At 37.7% G+C, this 15,250-nt stretch overlaps 1 protein-coding gene across 1 annotated transcript in view; it reads left to right on the top strand.

Moving 5' to 3' along the window:
• Nucleotides 1–244: 244 nt before the first annotated feature.
• Nucleotides 245–15,250, top strand: part of LOC149148004 (ras-related protein RABH1e-like) — a 479,517-nt gene continuing 464,511 nt past the window's right edge. Inside the window, exons 1-2 of the transcript XR_016263152.1 lie at nucleotides 245–382; nucleotides 480–599. The gene's annotated coding sequence lies outside the window, so the exon portion shown is untranslated. The remainder of the gene's footprint in view (nucleotides 383–479; nucleotides 600–15,250) is intronic.

Genomic DNA, 15,250 nt, shown 5'->3' on the forward strand with positions numbered 1-15,250 from the left:
TCCATCTCCTCCTGCTTTTGGAGCCTATCCAGATGGCGAAGGTATGCTTGAATTATCATGCGATTTGTTTTAAAGTTTAGAACAAGGAAGGTGAAGGAAGGAGCTGTTTAATATTTTTGTCCTCTTTTGAGACACAACGTCAGTGCTGTTTTGGTTCAAGAGAATTTTTGAAATTTTTTAATATTTTTTCAAGATTTTTTGGTTTTATTTTTCATTAGGTTCAATGCGCTGGAAAATTATCTCCGGCCATAGCAAAGGCTGATGAAGATTTCACAAGTCACAAGTCCAGTGGGGGCAGGGAAGGCGAAGGAGGAGGTACAGTGGGGCGGGGGAAGAAAGAGGAGGTACAGTGGGGCAGGGGAAGGCGAAGGCGAAGGATGAGGTATTTTCAGTTAAATTTAACTCCTATTTTGCTGCATAATTATATTAGAAGCATTTTTAAGAATTTAAGAATTTATATCACGTCCCTTGTAATGTAGGTAAAGAAAGGTGAAGGAGAAGGTATAGTGGGAACAGGGGAAGGTCCAGGAGGAAATATGTAAGCTTAAATTTGTAGCATATTCTGCTACATTATTCTACTACAAGAGGAGATATGTAAGGTTAAATTTAACTCATATTCTGTTACATTATTCTACTACATTATTATATCAGAAGTTTTTTTAAGAATTTATATCACGTGCTTTAGGTACAGAAAGGTGGATGTGAACCTCACAACATTACAACAACATCATTTCCATATTCCTTTTCATCTTCAGATTTCCTTGTACATATGGTCAGTCCAAAATCATTAATTTCCTTCATCTCAGGACCTCTATTTGTAGCCAGAACATTTCTGGCACTAATTTCCAGGCCGAGCCTACCTCTTAACAGGCTTGTAACAAAAATTTCTAAATTTCCTACCCAAGCAAGTCTTACATCAGGAATTCTGAGCCAACCAGTCGACGAAATCGCGCACTGTTTCTTCCAGGTAGAAGATCTCTCCATAACTTAGCTTTTTACCGGTTTAGAATTTCATTTTGATCTTTCATTTGATTTTTTAGAGCAAAACTTTGTTTAAAAATGCGCCCTCGACCCTACGCAGGTTTTGTTCAATCGGGCCCGTGCAAGCTGATAAAATTTTCCACACAGAAAATCACGGCCTGCGTGGAATTCTGCAGGAAAAAACCACGCAGTTGCACCCTGTCTGTAAAAGGGCGGTTGCACAGGCACTGGGGGTTTATTTTTTAACAGATTTTGAGCTAGAAAAAACATAAGATGAGTTTTTAAGATGATTCTAATTGGTTTAAAATGGTCATTTCAGGTCATTTGATTGCTCAAAATGGAGTGGAGGGAAAGAGAGCATGAAGCCAATGATTTGGCAGCTTTGGTAGATCCGACCACCATGCAGCCTATCAGGACTTTTGGCCTCCTGAAACACTGGGTCATTCCTAGGATGAAAGCTCAGGTATATCTGATGATGTGGCTGGTAAAGACCTGGAATGTCTAGGAACAGTGCTTTGTGATTATCGATCATCACCTTACCATTGATGTTGATGACATCTACTTCTTGACTAGGTTGTCTCATAAAGGAGTCAATCTTTCACTATTCAGATCGAGGACGGGGGGAGATACCATTGATGGGTATCTACGATGCTTTTGCACGGGTACACCACCCAAGGATGGAAGAATTGATATTCAGACCATCGAGCTTTTACCCTTAAGGACCATTGCTTTCACTATTTGCAAACTATGTGGCAGTGCTGCCCTTCATCTAGCCAAATGAGCACACATGCAGACAACCGTGGAATGCTGGGAATCCACGGTATACAATTGGTGTGAGGCAGTGGTGGTGAATATGAAGGGCCAGCTAACTAGGTGCAAGAATGGAAAACTGAAGAATTTCGGTTATGGTGCCATTCTTGTTGCTTTTTCCCTAGAGAGGATTCCTATCCTTCGACCACAACAGATCTTAGCAAGCGAGGGGGGTTCCAGGGATCCACGCATGATGAGGTGGGTTGCATTGATGGCACACCATGGAGGTGATGGACCAGTAGTGATGTATACGACAGAGTTTTTTGATTGGTTCGGCCAATAGATTGTTTTGATTGAGGACTTTTCTTATGCCGGGATGGATTACAGAGGTGATCTTGATATCCCACTTCTAGTCGGAACTCAGTTGGGTGATCTAGGTGAGAATTTCTCATTTTTGATATATTTAAAAAAAAAATATATTTTTTATGTGTTTTTGGTCTTCAAAGGCTAATTAACCGAAATGCATGTGCATATGTGGGTCCAACCCGACCAGCCGGGCTGAGACGATACAATGGACGAGGTGAGCAGCCTATAATAGCTGCGGCAACGAACCCAAAGGTAGAGGATATCCTGACAGAGTTGGAGCATAACCTTGAGAGGTTGACTTCCAACATCCGAGAGACTGGGACAGATGACATTCCACACGCCTATCAAAGACATGTAGTTGGGGTTCGAGGGCCTCTTAGACGTTTGCTGTGTCGAGTTGTTCATGCTATCGTTTGTTATCATGAGCATCGTCATGCTTAGTTTTTCTAGTTTCTAGGACCACATTTTGAATTTTTGGTGTCAGCATATTTAGAAAATAAAAGGCCACGTGGCCTTATGTCCTCGGATGACATATTTTGTAGACACACACTTTTATACAAACTCTATTTTAATGAAATATCTACTACTTTTTACCTATGTTTATCTCGATCAATGTATGAATGAATATTGTTTTTAATTTACAAATGTTGCAAATGTCTATTTAACACATGATTCGCCAATGCATCTGTCAATGTGTTTAAATATCTTGGAATGTGTTGATATTTGATGTAATCAAATTTCCTTTCCAAGAGACGGACTCGTAAAAATACTCTTAACATGGTTGGACTCCTTACTGTATACATACCATTTAAATGTAATACCACAAGCTGTGAATCTAGCGTAACGATCAAAGACCAGATACCACGTGTGATGGCATCAGCTAATAGCTCAATGACTGCGCTATATTCCACTATATTGTTTGTTGTTTAACCGAGACTAGCTCATCACTGGGTGAATAGATAACCCAAGCTGCGAAAGATAAATTCTGGGTACTATGACTAGCGTCATCATCAAAGCCAATGTAAGTTTGAGAGAACATCAACATCTGCAAATCAAGTGTAAAAATGAGATAAGCACAAGAAGTAGTAGAAAATGTAAAAAGCATTACCTGTCACACATACCTAAAAAATGGTAAATAATGTACAGATATTCACCAAAAATTTATGCAAAATATTTCTCTAGGTAAATACCATTTCTAGGTTTTCCCAAAGGAATATCATCGTAATCAACTAGCTCATAGGCAACTTTAGCTAATATGTGTTTGGTGATATAAGGGCCATGCCACATTGGCTCGAATTTCCCTGCACCTAACTTGTCATGAGCTTGATCATAAACTAAGACTAGGTCACCTTCTGAATATGAACGAGGATTAATGTTTTGATCGTTTTGGGCTTTGACACATTTCTGGTGAGCCTCGCTAGCGAGTATGAAATTACGGCGATTTTTATCTAAATGAGCTAGATGTACAAAGCGTTCTTCATCCACAGAGGTAGTAGGTAATAATTCGATAACTAGTTTCAGGGATGGGATTTCACATTCAATAGGTAATACTGCTTCCAAACCATAAACAAGTTGGAAAGGAGTAAAATCGGTCGATGTTTTTACAGTAGTACAGTAAGCCTAGAATGTTGAAAAAAACATAGAATGTTAGTTTCCTTTATGCATACCAACTATCCGTTTAATCATATTGGTTAAAAATTTATTGACATCTTCAACCTAACATTAGCTTTTGGATAATACAGAGTAGAGATATCATGGCAAAGGTCGAGTTGTGTGGATATTTCAACCATCATAAAGTTACGAAAATGACTACCACGGTCTGTAACAATAGCTTGTGGGACACCGAAATGAGCAATCACATGATTGAAAATGAAAATTGTTGCAGTTTCATCACCATATCTATATGTAGGCATCGCCTCAGCCCATTTTGTAAAGTAATCAACTGTAAGGATAATGTATCCATGCCCCCCTGCCGAGTGAGGGTTACATGCGACGAAGTTGATGCCCATTTGGCGAAAGGACCGATAGCTATGATAGGGTGAACAAGAGCTAGAGGTGCTCACATTTTGCGATCATAGATTTGGCAATTATGGCATTTGCGGACTGTAGTAATGAAACCTTTAAACATTGATGGCCAAAAATAGCCACCACGTAATATCTTTTGGGCAGTAACATACCCAGACATGTGACCACCACACGCTCCAAAGTGGCAATTGTTTAATATTTTTTTGGCCTCTTGCAAAGTTAAACAACATCGGAATATAGAATCGACACCACGACGATAAAGAGTGTCACCAATAATATTGTATTGTTTGGATTGGTATCGAATTCAACGATGATCAGTTTTGGATAACTCGGGCCTAAATGTTTTTGTTTGGAGATATATAATGATGTCTCCATACCACAGACGTACTAATAAGAAAGAGAGATTCATCAGCAAAAGAATCTTCTACTACAACTTATATCAATATGAGGAAAATCACACAATAGTTCGATGAAAATCAAAGATTTCTTTGATTTGGATTTTTCAAATTCCAAATAAAACTCTTGTAAGATAACTATCCACTTGGATTATTGCCCCTCTAGCAATTGTTTAGTGAGAATGTACATCATAGGGTTGCAATATGAAATGACAGTTGTTTTTCGGATAAGTATATAGTGACAAAATCATTGAACAACTTGCACAGTTGCCAAGGCTAGCTTCTCCACATGTGTGTATTTAATCTCAGTTTTAGTGAGACTCCTACTCAAATAGTAAATCACATGTTTGTTGCTAGAATATTCCTCTTGTACTAACACCATGCCAATGGCGGCATCGGATGCGGCTAAGTACATAAAGTAATCTCGATGATAATCAGGTGGACGTAGTAACGACGCATTGGTCAGTGCATGTTTTAATGCAACAAAAGCTTTATCAGCCAGCTCATCCCAAAAAAATGGAATGCCCTTTTTCAACAATCGAGTAAAACCCTGGGTTAGTTTAGCATAATTGTGGATGAATCTACACAAAAAGTTTGCCTTCCCTTGCAAACTTTGGAGTTGAGTAAGGCTAGAAGGAGTAGGAAAATTCAAAATTTCCTCTACCTTGAGGGGGTCGACACAAATGCCTTCTTTCGAAACGATGATACCTAGAATTGGACCTGATTGCACATAAAACACACATTTGTGCGGATTCAAGTTAATATTGTAGTGTCTGCACCTAATGAAAATTGCTTTAAAGTGTAATGAGTGATCCTGCTTTTCCATTGAATGAGTCGGTAGGTCATCTAAATAAGGCTAGAAAATATGCTTGATATCGTGGAATGCAAAAGACATGGCTCACTGAAAAGTTGTGCCAACATTTTTAGGCCAAATGGGAGTTTGCGATAAGCAAAAGCTCCCCATGGGCATATAAACGTGGTTTTATATTGATCGGAAAGGAGTATGTTTATTTGATTGTAGCCAGAAAATCCATCCATGAAGGAAAAAATTTCATTTCCGACACAGCCATTGACAATTTGGTCGATATATGGAGTTGAATAATTGTCCTTGGGAAAGGCTTTATTAATATCTCGATAATCAACACATACTCAAATAGTTCCTTGTTTTTTATTAAAGGGCACAATATTTGATACCCAATCGGTTAAAGGAATTGGGTAAATAAATCCTGCTTTTAGCAATTTTTCAAGTTCAGTTTTGATAGCGGCAGTTTTTCGTGGATGTATAGGACGCAATCGTTATCTAACTGGCTTAACATACGGATAAGTTTTTATTTCATTTACAACTATGCTAGGGTCGATTCTTGGCATTTCTTCGTAGGACCAGGAAAAGATGTCACGAAATTCCTGAAATAGGATTTGTAAGTCTGAATCTCTTCTAAGGAACAAGAAGCTCCTATATGAATATCTTCAGTTATCCCGGGTTTCACTGAGATGTCTATAGGTATCGTGGCTGATATGTTCCCTAAATTCTGTTCAGAATTGGAAGAAAGGATAGATATCGAACATTGAGGATCACTAAGGGTGTCAGATGAAAACATAGACGATAAATTATTCTCAATTTTTTCAAAGGATGGCAAGAAAGTTGAACGATGATGAGTATAGTTCCATGGCATTTCATCCAAGGTCATAACTTACATAATCCCTTCATCAGTTAAAAAAACGTGTTAAAAGGATCAGGAATAAAGATTAGTTCCATACATGACAAATGAGAGTATTCATCAATAATCGTATTCATTTGATTGTTTTTAGACGTTGATGAGTTGGAAAAAGACTGAGTTGCCTCATAGGCTAACACAAAACGGTTATGAGGCATTTCATCACCATATAAGATCATTTCTGATTCTGAAGGTACTTTCCACGGATCTCCCTATTCGAAAGTACTTGACGTAATCATGTTAATTTGTGCTTCATTATGAAGGAAAATGGGTGGAGGGAAAGCAAAAGTTCCCATCAAAGATGAGTCTTTGAGGAGACCAAAACCAACTTCTTCATATGGAGTGGTTCATTTTCCAACAAATGGGATACTAACTGTGGAATTAGGGTCTGAGGTAAAGTAGGAGAATTGGTTTACGTTCACAATTCTTCCTTTGTGAAGAAACATAATCATCCTAAAATATGACGAGACTACTGTCGCCATGGCATAAGTCCAGCTCCGACCAAGCAAAAGGTTATAGTCAATTTGAGCATCAATAACCTCAACGTCTATATGTTATGAAACCAGCTCACAAAAAGATAGAAAATATAGATGAATGCCTTATAAATCAGCCTCTTCGAGGGGGCAAGCTCCTTTACATTACACAAATGAACAATTCTTGGATGATACAAATGACTAGACCTCCTTTCTATATATAGGAGTCTAAGGGGTCATAATATAATCAGAGCCGACATAAAAATAATAATGTCAGGGCACAATAATAACAATAGTGGGCTTCTGTGGGGCACAATAATAACAATATGGGGACTAGATGGGTACAACAATATACTAATGGGGTTGTACTAATAACAATAAGGGGTTACACTAGTAGTATAGGGGCCTAACATGCCCCTCTCCTTCAAAAAGTGTTGTCCTCAACGCTTGAGTAGTTATTGATGCTTCTGTATAGAATTATTGTCCTCCCATGTGGAATCTTCAGCGGGTAAATTCTTCAACTTGATGAGATACTCTGAAATTGATCGATTTCGTAGCTGTCGGGTTTTTATTTCAGTGACTGCTCCAGGTTCCAATATGATTTTTCCTTCCTCTTCAAGTTCTAGCAATATTTTTTGAATTGGCATCTTCTGCAACTTTTGAATGAGTGGCCACACTTCTTCTTCCTTCTTTCATTCATCCCTTTCTTCATTTATCCAATTTGGTTGGATAATAGAAATAGCACAAAACAATGCTTCCACATCCTCATCCTTTCTTGAGAGTGCATTTGCAACAAAATTTTGCTTCCCTTTTCTATAGATTATGTCAAAGTCATAACCCAACATATTTGTGACCCATTTTTTTTGTTCTTCTAAAGATAATATTTGTTCTAAAAAGTATTTAAGACTATCACGATCCATTTTTACCTTGAAGTGACTTCCCATTGGGTAAGGTCGCCATTTCTTAAGTGCATGTAATATTGCCAACATTTCCTTCTCATAAATAGCTTGCTTGAGATGTAGTCGTAAAAATACCCAATCACCTACATCAAAACATTTTTCACTGCGATGTTGATCTACCTGTTGTTTCCTTCGATTCTGCACCAAAGTGGTGTTATCCTTTAAATGTTGGAGAACTTGTTGTTGATGCTCGATGTGATCTTTCACTACTTGAACCTTTTTCTTCTTGATATTTCCATCTATCTTTAGAGTTTGAGGAGTGGTAACTTCTTCCAATCCTTTACTAGATATGGTCAGATTCATTTCTTGATGCTTGATGTGATCTTTCACTTCTTGAACATTTTTCTTCTTGATATGTCCTTCTATCTTGATAGTTTGAGGAGTGGTAATTCCAGCCAATGCATTACAAGATATGGTTGGATTCATTTCTTCTTTCTCAATGTGATATTTCACTTCTTGAACCTTTTTTCTTCTTGATATGTCCTTCTATCTTGAGAGTTTGAGGAGTGGTAATTCTTGCCAATGCTTTACAAGATATGGTCGGATTCATTTCTTCTTTCTCTGGGGTTGGTTCCTGGTGTATATCCTCTTCTTTTGATGTTTCTTGATCCTTTTCTTCCTCCTCTTCAAAATCTATGTAAAATAATTTCTTCTCAGCACACTTATGACCTTTAGTGCATTTGCTATCAAAATTGTAACAAAGCCCTTTTTCTCTTTTTTCTTCCAATCGTTGTGGTGTCACCCTTTGTAGGTTGTGGACGACTAAGAGAAACAACACTTCCATGTTTATAGTTGTGAGGGGTAGAATTCCTTGTTTCCATAATTTTGCTTTCCGCTTTTCTTGCCAACCTGAATGCCTTCTCCAATGGATCAGGTTCCCAAAGACGAACCTCATGTTGAATGTTATCTTTTAAAGTCCTTATGGAGACATCAATCCTCTGATTCTCTAGAATATCATTTTCCCTTATATTCAATTTTTGAAGTCCTCAATGTGCTCTGCCATTGAACACTTTTGTTTGAGATTTATCAATTAGCTAAAGAAGGTGTTTCTCTTTGTATCCTCATAATGTGATATCATTTCCTCCATGAAAATTGACCACGTGAAAAGTGGTTTATAAGAACAAATCCCTTTATACCATAAAAATTAATTCGGTTCTAATTAAATGCAATACATACCTTTTGTAACAGTGGTACACCATGTAGATCAAAATATTTCTCCATCTGTAGTATCCAATTTACCAGATCCTTGCCATCAAATTTCCTCATCTCGTTTTTTCTTGATTTTAGGAGTTCGATCTTGAAATGACTGTAAATCTGTAATTTAGGATCTCCCAGTTCTAAAATGGTGGCCTGTAGTAGTCCTCTGTGTCTTCTTTCTAGTGCCACCAGTCTGATCGAAATTGGATTCTCCAAGAAAGAGTTATGCACAATCTCCCAAGATGACCTGATTATACACCTTTTCAGAATAGCGAACTTGTATGATGTGCCACGTGTCACTGTTTTGACCTTCGGATCTGAAAAATACACACAAAAAACTACAGTCCGTCCTATTTTTGTAACTTCTTATGAAATTTCAATCTGATCCTCAGAGAGAAAGTTATGACGATTTTCCCAAGGTCACCTGTTTAATATGTAATTCGCGAGTCTTCAAAAACCCTAAGTTCCTCAAATCATATATCCGAAAATATAGTGAGATAAGATTTGAAATTCGGACCTGAGGTTCAAAATGATTTCAGCTCAAATGGGTTTTTTTGTAGCTTCTGAAACATCGCAGAAAAAAAAGTTATAGCTAAACTTCCACGATGACCTGTTTGGAGCAGCGAAACCCTAGAATCCAAAGCTCTGATACCAAATGTTATGAAACCAGCTCACAAAAAGATAGAAAATATAGATGAACGCCTTATAAATTAGCCTCTTCGAGGGGGAAACCTCCTTTACATTACGCGAATGAACAATTCTTCGATGATACAAATGATAAGACCTTCTTTCTATATATAGGAGTCTAAGGGGTCATAATATAATCAAAGTCGACATAACAATAATAATGTAAGGGCACAATAATAACAATAGTGGGCTTCTATGGGGCACAATAGTAACAATATGGGGACTACATGGGTACAACAATATAATAAGGGGGTTGTGCTAATAACAATAAGGGGTTACACTAGTAGTATATGGGTTTAACACTATAGCAACCATTTTTCCCTCTAATCCAATTGGCAAATCATTTAAAATTCCATATGAATGAAAACCTCTTCCATCGAAGGCTTTCAAAGTCATGGGAGATTGATTGATTGTTGAAGATCCCAAGGCTTTCCAACAGGCGATGGACATAATACATGTCGACGCTCCTTCATCAATAAATGTTCGAAAAACTCGTCGAGTTTTGACGTGAACTGGTATTTGAAAAGCCAGTTGGTGTGGGAGACGCAGGACACGATTTTTGAGATCGAAAACAATCAAATTGGAGTCTTGAGGATCTACTGCTCCTATGGGTGATAATACTTATTTCCTTTGTGGTGGACAAGTTTGCAACACATCAAGGGTAGACATTGTTGAAGGTGACATAGCTAAATCTTCGACAATGTTATAGTTTTGAGAAACCCTCGCATGAGGATTAAAGGTTGACTTTCGAAGCATACCCTTAGGAGGCAGACAAATTATCATATTAGGGTTTGGTTTTTCAATATGTAACGGTTCAGAAGGAGGAGTAGATGTGGAGGCTTGACCAGGTGAACTAGAGTCATCTCCATATTCAACAGGACTCTTTGACGTGTAATCTTTGGATCTCGTTGCTACCATAACTCTAGAAGACATCATCATGATATCTGTTGATGGGGATGAGGAGGATTGGTCATGAGAAACCATTTTACTATCTTGGGAAGGAAAAGGATCCTTCAAAGCAGTAGGTGTGGGTGAACTTTTGACGAACTTGGAAACTTCGGCACGATGTGGGCACTCCTTGGTGTAATGATCTTCCTCACAAATTAAGGATACTGAGGTTTCCTTTTTTCGTCAGATAGTTAGGTCTTGATTGACTTCTCCATTGAACAAGTGTCTTGCTTATTTTTTCCTTTTCCCTTTTTCCTATCTCCAGATTACTTACCCTTGTTGGTAGATGACTCTACGACGTCAATTTCTGAAGTAATTTCAAGAGAAGAATCTTCTTCAGGTGAATCAGGTAGAGCTGAAATTTGAGTTTTCTTAGAATTTTTCTTTTTGTTCTTAGATTTATGGCTGACAGAACCAATCATGCCATCTACGGCATGTGATCTTGTAAGAGCTGGATTAGTTTGACTAGATTGGGGTAAGTATGGGATCTTTTCATACAAAGTACCAGAATGAGTATAAACAAGATCAAGGTATTGAGCATGAGCAATTACCTACTCTTTAGTTACAACACCCCCTTTGGCCACATCTTCAGTTATTACTGGTAAAAGAGATTTTAGGAACCATTCGTCTAGAATCCGGTATGGAATGTAAAGTTTAACTAGGCGACATCTTCGTCTCCATTCGTGAATGTGATCTGAGATATGGGTTGACATTGACTATTTCAAAGAAGTTAAAAGTTCAGTTCCATTATCATATCGAACGGGTAACTGAAAATGGGTCAAAAAAGCTGTAGCAAGGGCATTAAATGTACCGAAGGAAGTGTGCAACAATTCTACATACCATTTGGCTGCTGAACCGGTTAAGGTTCATTGAAAAAGTTGTAATATAATAGAATAGTCTATTAATGAGTTGGACGTGCGCCAAAGATGATAGGTCATAACATGGTTGGATGGATCTTCACCCGACTTACTTTCAAACTTAGGAATATCACTGGGCAACTTAGTAGGAATGGCTGGCCAAAATGGTAAATAAAAAAGTGGATCATTAGTTAGTCGAGAGAGGTCAGGAAAATCCAAAAATGCAATGAAGGGCAACTGGTGGTTAGGATCATGAGGTGGATAATGATAACCCTGAGGTACGAGCCCCGTACCGGGAAGAGGATATCTAGGATATCCTCAGATAGCCTGAGCAGTTGGAATCTACATACCTCCTGGATATCCAGGATGAGCCATACCGTATTTTGGTTATATAGGTTGTTGAAACGTATGACCTGGGTATGGTTGATTCTGAAAAGGGAGACCCTGACCCATTTGACCTTGGATGAATTTTCCTTGAAAGGGTTGATTTTGTAAAGGTTGACCTTGGAGAAATTGAGTTTGAAAAGATGGTCCTTGAACAAAATGACTTTGGGGTAAAAATTGGAAAGGTAACCCTTGAAACGGTACTTGCATATATGGGACGTTAGGTTGTACAATAGGTATTTGGGGTGTTGACGGAATTATAGGAATGGATTGAACACCAGATACCTGAGGTAAATATTGAACAAGGGGTTGCATAATAACTTGTGATGTAAGTCGGACAATTACCTGCGATACTCCTAGAATGGGAGTTTGAGGAAACCTGAACTTGGATTCTGAATAGTCGTTGAGACAATAAACTGCACCAATGTTTGAGGAGTACTCGGGACAGGACGCTGAAGTGGTTGTTGGGTAGGTGTCAATGGATTAACCTGGACAATTGGTTGGACTTGAAAAGGCATACCTTGAAAATGTATTTGTTGTATGGGTTTTCCGAGAGGTTGAACAGGTTGGTACAAAGGCACTTGAGAAGCAACTGGAATTGACTGTTGATTTAACAAAGGGTTCCAGATTGTATTCATTCTAGGGTAATGCATTCAACTGGTGGGTTGAGGCATAACAGGCCGACCAAAACTGGTTTGAGGAATTTGAGCATAATTAAGGTAATTCCCGACAGAGGGTTTCCCCCCAGCTGTGGTGTAAGATCCACCAAAAAGTTGTCCTCCAGGTGGGGGATATGACAGTTTCCCCCCAGGCGGGTAATAACCACCTATTGGGCTGGTTTGTGGATTACCAACATTACCGGAAATCATATTAATATATTGTTCAGATGTCAAACCTTCATTGGTAGGGTTAATTACACCAGTTGACATGTTTGAAGATGAGTTCAAGGAAGAAGCTCCTGGATAAGCTCCTACGAGAGAGTGATATCCTGGTGGTAGAAAACCACCATATGATGTTGACTATGGAAAAGTAGAAAACATAGATGTATCTGATGAGGTACTTCTAGAAGCCATCATAGACCAGTAAAAACCTTGTATGGTAGAATAAGAAGTCGTGTATCGCGGAATACCTTGTCCTAAAAATTTCAAGGGTGTGAAATACCAAGGTCCGGGGTGAAGAGATCTAAACAAAAGCTCTGAGATATCTACAGGTTCACTGGTAGAAACTATGGGTTCTTCCTCTTCGTCCGAAACAAGTTCTTTAATGGCAATGAGACTAGGAGAGAGACTATCAATAATAATGAGTTTCACACGTGGTGAAAGTGGAGGATCTGGAATATGCTTTGTAGCAGATGTATGAATCTCAGGCCTGGAAATATCAAACTCAGGTTCATCAATATCTAGTTCAGAAATGGAGTTTCTATCTGAAAAGTCTCCAATATCTTATTTAGTTTGAACGAGTTCAGTAATTTGTAAATCAGTTGCTTCTAACTGTGACATTAATCTCTGAGTTTGACCAAATTCAGTTTCTATTACTTCAAGGTCTAAAATAGTAGATGTTATTGGTTGAATATTTTCAATTCCTCTTACATCAGAATCTATTATAGTAGAAGTTTCAGTTTTTGTTGCAGTTCCTGATCCAGATGATTTAGATTTTTCGACCCTTTCTTTTCAAATTGACTCAGCGTATACTCAAGGGGATCCCCAAGTATCCTACGTGATTGTCTTGGTAATTCTGCCACAATGGAAAATTTTCAATTAATCAATTACACAATATCTAAATTACACCTAAAATCTCTAAAAATTAAAAGCAACACATAAAGTTATAGGCGCTAAAAATCTAAGAGTTCAAACCATACAAACTCACTCTTCACAGAGACCAATAATTACTTGTTGGTGATGAAATCTAACATCGTAGAGATCAAGGTGAAAATCTTTATAGAAACGAGTGTTTGGAACTCGTTAACCTGACAACCTACTTAATGAAACAGTCTGGTGCAAGTAACTCTGCTATAAACCATCTCGAGCAAAGATTACCCTCCAAAAAGTCCAAGTGAGTCTAGTCAACATCTGTTCCAGGTACAACAGGACCTTCCCTCTACCATCACCTTAGGTAGAGCCCTAGGATTATAGTCACTAAGTTTACCAAATACAACAATTTTACCTAGGGGAATAGTCGCATATCGCATGTACATGCAAGGGCAGAGTAATAAGCTCAATCCCCTTGAAGACTCCTCGACATGATCAATTCGAGGTTTACTTTCAAGTGATCCCAAGTATCTTTCGGTACGTTGTAATACGTGCAAACCACTATATCTAGGTCGATGAAGTGGGTACGATCACTTCACCAGATTCGACACAATCTCACGCTTAAATCATGTATAACAAGAGCTTCCTAGAGAAAAATGGAAATAATTGGATTTTATCTCCCTAACTCAATATTCTATTGTTTGTTTGTAGCTTTAGAAAGTTTACTTACTTCCCTATTCCAAAGCCCTACACTTAAGCTACTGTAGATGACAAGATCCCTAAAAAATGTAAAATTCTAGATGAATTTTAATTAACATCATATTATTAAGTTGTTCTTTACTCAATGGGTGATGAAGGTGAAACGCATGATGCTACGACACGACTCGAAATCTTAATGCACTCTAAAATGCAATAGCAACTTTCAAATTCGATGAAATCCTAATTAGAGAAAGGGAAGAGTTTCTTTGATTTTTTGAGAAATGAAATACAAAAACTCACAACTTTTCCAATTTTATTAAGCAACCAATTTCACTATTATGTAATGAAAATGCAGTGAACAAACTATTTTCCAAATTTCCCTAATCATCAAATAAGCCAAAATACTCTTTTTCTCTAATCACTCAAAACTTTCAAGCACATAGAAATCAATCAAGAGAGTTGGAGAAAAGACATTTTCCCCTATGAATTTGATTTAATGATAATAATAGTGCAATTGCAAAAAAAAATTCCAAGATGAAAGCAACAACCTCTTTTATCAAGCAAAAATAACTACAATTCTTTCACAAAAGCACAAGGTCTTAAGAAACCCTAATTTGCAATTCAAAGTGAATTTGACCACAAATAAGCAACAACTAAGGCTTAACCAGTGTATTTGATAGAACAAAATAAGAATATCATAAGCAAAAAAACACTCTATCTTGTTTTGATCAATCAACAAATCAACCAGGAAAAACCCTAAGTAATTCTTTTAAAATAGATATAATTCTCAAAAAACATTAACAAAGTAGTCAACTGAGTTCAGAAGAGACACAACACAATCCAAACAAAGGTAATGACACTTTTAGAAAAACAAATTCAGATTTGGGTTGAAGCAAAAGTAATATTTTCAAAAAAAATTGAGGCTTGCGCGAGTTTATAGTAGAAAATATAGAGCATGCACTCTGTTGCTACGGCAAAAAGGGCACAGAGCTACACTCTGTTAGCAAACAGAAACAATGTAGGGGAAGAAAACTCAAGAAAAATAAAAATTTCAAAAATTCAACCA

The sequence above is a fragment of the Pinus tabuliformis genome, chromosome 9, assembly GCF_031772625.1.
Source record: "Pinus tabuliformis cultivar Carrire ecotype Pingquan chromosome 9, CPIR1, whole genome shotgun sequence".
NCBI lineage: Eukaryota > Viridiplantae > Streptophyta > Pinopsida > Pinales > Pinaceae > Pinus > Pinus tabuliformis.